Source organism: Lutra lutra, chromosome 4, assembly GCF_902655055.1.
Source record: "Lutra lutra chromosome 4, mLutLut1.2, whole genome shotgun sequence".
NCBI lineage: Eukaryota > Metazoa > Chordata > Mammalia > Carnivora > Mustelidae > Lutra > Lutra lutra.
This window is the reverse complement of record NC_062281.1, coordinates 129,084,943-129,090,367: the sequence shown is the minus strand read 5'-3', so window position 1 is coordinate 129,090,367 and position 5,425 is coordinate 129,084,943. Positions and strand designations below refer to the sequence as shown.

Below are 5,425 nucleotides of genomic sequence, written 5' to 3'. Positions count from 1 at the left end.
TTATAATGGATTCTGTAACACAGATTCTGAATACTGATAATCTAGCACAACTACAAGAATCGTTCAGTGCAGTGTTTCGAATCTTTGTCAGTCAACTTCCTCTTATTTTCCGGTCCCCATAATAATGTTCTACACATCCACGTGCTGTATAAATAACAAAGATAGAAGCATAAGTATTTCACGGCAAAATGCTACCTGAAATGTAAAAAGAAACCACTTAATTAATTCTTAAACCACTCAGACTAATTTCATCAGAGATTAAGTCATTCAACAAGTCGTGTCATTACTGAAGCCAAGGTTAAATTGCTCTTTCTAAAAAATATAAAGCCAATCTTTAAAGAGCTTTACAAAAATGAAAGAACTGATTGATCTTGCCTCACTCTCCTGCTGAAAGAAAAGCGATCTATCCATCTACCCAACAGTATCAGGCTCTCTATCTAGTTTCTTGCTTTTTTCCGTACTGGTTACAAAGTTTCCAAGAACAATACATTTGAGTATGATAGTGCACATTCATTTCATATGGACACCTCAGTTTCTTCTCATTTTTTGGAGGAGGATGAATTTTGTCACTGAACATTCCGAACGCATGTTGCTCGAAAGGAGTCCATTGCTCACCAGCACTTACGGAAATCCTGAGCTTAGGTGTCCGAGAGCCTGCAAAAAAGGATGAAGCATCACCCCCCAAAGGCCATCTGTTGAGTGTTTTCCAGACAGCTGTATCTCTTGGCCATCACAAATATAGAGCATCACAAGAGGCATGAAGGGAGTGCACAGCCGTCAGACACAGAGGAAAATTCCATGTTCATCTGTGAAACAACATTGCTTTTAATTGCCCCATAATGATTTTCTAACAGACACAATGGTATGTAGTGCAGTCTTAGAGTTGATTTAAAGCACACAATAAACCACAGTGCAGCTAAAAAACCAATTGAGACTTCTTAGTGCCAGGAAGGTTTTTGTCCTACGTGAGTACTTAAAAGCAATTTTCACCAGCTACTCTGTCCACAGTCCACTTTTACCAAAAATAACTGCCTCTATCGTTGTGCTGGGGCAGTTTTGAAAAGTAAGTGCACATTTTTATTTCAAATATCAGTGAAGTTAAGCTTCGGTTTCATTTTTAATCTTTGGGATATACAATTCTAAAATAAGTTCATTGGCGAGGTGATGTCCCCAAATCTCACTTTTCTGATTTTTTTTTTTAAACAGTAAATGTTTTTATTCTTAGCCTTCAGTGTAAAAGTCCAACCATCATCAGACTTTGCTTCTTCCGGAACATTCTCTGACACAATAATTGAGGTAGTATTGAGATGGAGGAATTGGCTCCTCAGACACTGAAATCCTTGCCTTTTTAATGCGAGTAATTAATAACAACACTAGAAACTACTATTATTTGAGGCCCCACTATGGGGCAGTCTTCCTCTGAGGACTTCAGAGCCTGGAACTTGAAAAATTCCAGTCAAAATGACACTTTATGCGAAAGTGTGATACGCTGTTTCTGGGAATTCAGTTGTCAGAATATGATGGATTAATCAGCAGAGGCTTTCTAAATCCCCCCGCTCCATTCCATTCTGTAGCATAAAAGAAAAGAGAGACACAGAAAGACAGACAGAGAGAGAGGAAGAAAGGAACTTCAAAAGATCAACGTTTTTACACTTTCCTTTAATCCCATCATCGTTATTATAATAACAGACATATGTTAACCCTATCACATACATACACTGAACACAAACATACACGCGCGCATGCACACACACTCAGGCATGTACTCTAAACTCTCATTTTCTTCACCAATTGCCAGATCTCACTTATTTGTACACCTTCATGTTACAACCTGTAACTGCTACTCAGTAGTGTGGCACCAAGAGGTATTTGGTGCCACACCAAATATTGTACCCGAATTAAAAACAAAAACAAAAACAAATCTATGCAAAGTGCATTAGGTACACTTTGGACTCATTATTTTTCAGGGGAAGAAAATTTATGCCAAAATGAGCCCCACATGCCATTAAGTGGTATTTTTTGAGAAAAAAAAAAAAAATCAGAGTCACCTACCCAGGGTCCCAGATGGCACAAAATCTTGGAAAATAAACTTTTGACTCCTACTACCTACATTTGTGAACTCTCCATAATGCATTCCAAAAGCAGCTTTTTCTCCAATGCTCCACTGTTCTTGGTAGTAAGGCCTGTCTATGGACCTAACTTCCTGGTTCCACTACTTCACTGTGAGTAGCAGTGACAGACAATAGCTAATTGTGCTGTCACGTGGATGTTACTGTTACTTCTTTTTTTAATCCAATAGATATTTGCACTCTTGTAGTCTCTTATTTTCAGAAAACATTCTCTTGTTTAAAAAAAATTGGGGGGCGCCTGGGTGGCTCAGTGGGTTAAGCCTCTGCATTCGGCTCAGGTCATTGTCTCAGGGTCCTGGGATCTAGCCCCACATCTCATCTCGGGCTCTCTGTTCAGCCGGGAGCCTGCTTCCCCCTCTCTCTCTCTGCCTGCCTCTCTGCCTACTTGTGCTCTCTCTCTCTCTCTCTCTCTCTCTCTGTAAAATAAAAAAATGGAATATCTTAAAAAAAAATTTTTTTTTTAATTGTGTACACAATCCAAGAGGCACCAAGGAGCCAAACCTAGACTATTCAGTAATTTGGGAAGGGAGGAAGAGGGTATAAATACAGCCTAAATCTGCTCAAAGACTACTCCTTGTCCCTAAATCAGTAGTGGGACAGGATTTCAGCCTACCCTCAGTGCCTTGCCCATCAGAAGCACAACCCTCACTCCTACTGGGTAAAATCAGTTGCCTAAAGAACGCATGCGTCAAATGTCTACTTCCTTCAGGGGCGTCCTCATCTATGACTAAAGCATTCTTCAATCTCTCTTTCTCTCTCTCTTAAGATTTTATTTATTTGACAGACAGAGATCACAAGTAGGCAGAGAGGCAGGCAGAGGGAGACGGGGAAGAAGGCTCCTTGCTGAGCAGAGAGCCTCATGCAGGGCTCCATCCCAGGACCCTGAGACCATGACCTGAGCTGAAGACAGAGGCTCAACCCACTGAGCCAGCCAGGTGCTCCCAATCTTTCTCTTAAAACAATAGTTTCCGTACACCAAGCACTGCAGGCACTGTGGACCTCTTTTCTAATATGAGGACAATAAGGACCATGAAATTATATGCATCTATAAATGGAACGAATAAGTACAGAGTGCCTCACAGGTGCCAGCAATGTTTGGGATAGTGGAGAAAAAGGGGCAAACACATGATATAAAGCCCCCGACCTTGTGTATTTTATCTTGTTAACGGGAGAGATAGATGAGCAAACACTAGCCAGGTAGTCACAAATACTGGGCAAAGATTAAAGCCGAGTAAGGAAACGGAGAGAAATGGAAGTGGGGAGGAGGGTTTGCCAGCACCAGGTCTGGGGGCTGAGGCTTAAAACAGTGTGGTTAGAGAAGCCCCGCCTCTTGTGGTTGGATTTGAGTGGAGAGCTCTGCCAGTGTCCCAGGGAATAGATTTCCAGTCACTGGAACGGCCGGTGCAAAGGCAAGAAGGTGGGAAGAGGCATGGTGTGTTTCAGGAACTGGCTGTTTCTGAAGGCCTTTGTGGCATGTTGGTGTACAAATTGCCAAGGCTTCGTTCTTGTAAAGTCTGTCTCGTATTCTAAGATTACGGCTTTGCTCCTTCCTCCCACCCCCCACTGATGTTAACATGTCTTTTCTTTAAAGAAATGATGTAAGATTTCAATGTTAGTTGTGTGTGTGTGTTTGTTTTAAATAGCCTGACTTGGCAATATAAAATGTTGGCAACCTTATGTTGTTCTTTTTCTTTCCTTCCCCCAAAGTAATTCATGAAATACAAAACTCTGTTAAGCTCTGGCTTAAGACGACATGTATTTAAAGTGCCAAATCCCTCCCCGCCCCCACACCGGGCCCATAGAAAAGTCCATCTCAATGGAATCCTTCGTGTTTGTTTTATTTTACTAATGTTCGTACTCACTTCTTATTTTCCAGGTTTATTCTGAAAGAGAAGGAAAACACTGGGCTTCAAAAATGCACATTTTGTGTGTTTGGTTTATTTTAGTTTGTTTTTAACATGAAAAAGCGATAGTAAAATCTATCCCTGATTCTTTAATAAAACAGCATGTCAGCAGAACAGGTACGGGAAATGGGGCCCTCCCAAGATCTTTTATAGTCTGACATCAAAATTAAATTGGGATGTTGAGAACATCTGGGCCTCTCCTCATTCTCTGTCTCCCCCCAGGATTTCCAAGGGATATCCATGTTTGTTTTGTGTTTGTGTTTTGGGGGTAAGGTGGAGAGTCTGGAACTGTTTTTTGCTTTTTTGTTGTTGTTTTGTTTTGTTTTTCTTTTTTTCTTTTTTTCTTCAAAGGGAAAAGAGAAAACCAGATATTTTCAAGGGAATTGACTAGTAGTGACCAGTATAACAAAGAAACCCCACTAAGCCTAACCACAACCTGACAGAATGAAAAGTGACTCCAGAGCTGCCACTCACCACAAATCCCCACGAAACATGCCAGGAAATCAGCTGAAAGCAGCAGAGAGGCTGCTTCTCAAGGGCCACAAACATGACCCCCAGAGAATCTTCTGGTCCCATTCAAATTCAAAGCTTCAAAAGGAGGGGGTTGCTGGTAGTGGTGGAAACAGGAGACGGAGAATTAGCAGCCCTGTGATCACTTTCAGGGTTATGATGAAACTGATTTAAAATGCAAAACCGCGTTCCATTGTAAACACCCAGGCAAACTGGAAGCTGAGGGCAAGTAGGATTTCATTTAGTGATTTTCAATTTTAGGATCGCAACCCTGGGGAGGGTGGAAAGATCCATGCTATTTATTTTTCCAGAACTGAGATTGCCTGTTCTTTTTTGTAGGATAAGTGAACATGGACTGATACATTACTTCTTTGGGCTTCCATGCTAATAAGGCATACTTCCCACAGAATCTGACAGAAAGGATGAATACCTTGCCCTGCTAATGGTTAATTTGTAGTGGCATGTGTATTTCTTGAATGTTCATGAAGTTTTCTAATTCACCAGCACACAATTGGGCTTTTTTCCCTCCCTTTACACAGAATGAAATGCCGAGAGGGCAAGAGGTTCAGGGTGTTGTATTATCCCTCAGCCAATGTATTTACTACCCAAAAGTTATTGCTAATTTTTTTTTCTACCTCAGGAACAAAATTGTTTTTCGGCAAATAATTTAGTACTGACCACACTTTCAAATGTTTATTACTGTCGAATCTGTCGCAGATTGCATCAAGCCACAGAGATGCTAATCTATCTCATGTATTTGAAACTCCTCTGGGAAACATATATTCAGGCTTACTGCTGAGTGAACATGACTGTTAGGATTATAGAGACCATACAGAGTGAAGAAAAGCAGCATCGATGTTCTGACTGGAAAGTAAACAATAG

The 5,425-nt window shown here is 41.0% G+C and overlaps 1 long non-coding RNA gene across 1 annotated transcript; it reads right to left on the bottom strand.

Moving 5' to 3' along the window:
- Positions 1–490: 490 nt before the first annotated feature.
- On the bottom strand, positions 491–4,618 carry LOC125097680 (uncharacterized). Its single transcript, XR_007126583.1, has 3 exons — positions 4,508–4,618; positions 3,992–4,012; positions 491–806 (listed from the first exon to the last, which is right to left on the bottom strand). It is a non-coding gene; the product is annotated as an uncharacterized LOC125097680 (long non-coding RNA).
- Between the last annotated feature and the right edge of the window lie 807 nt (positions 4,619–5,425).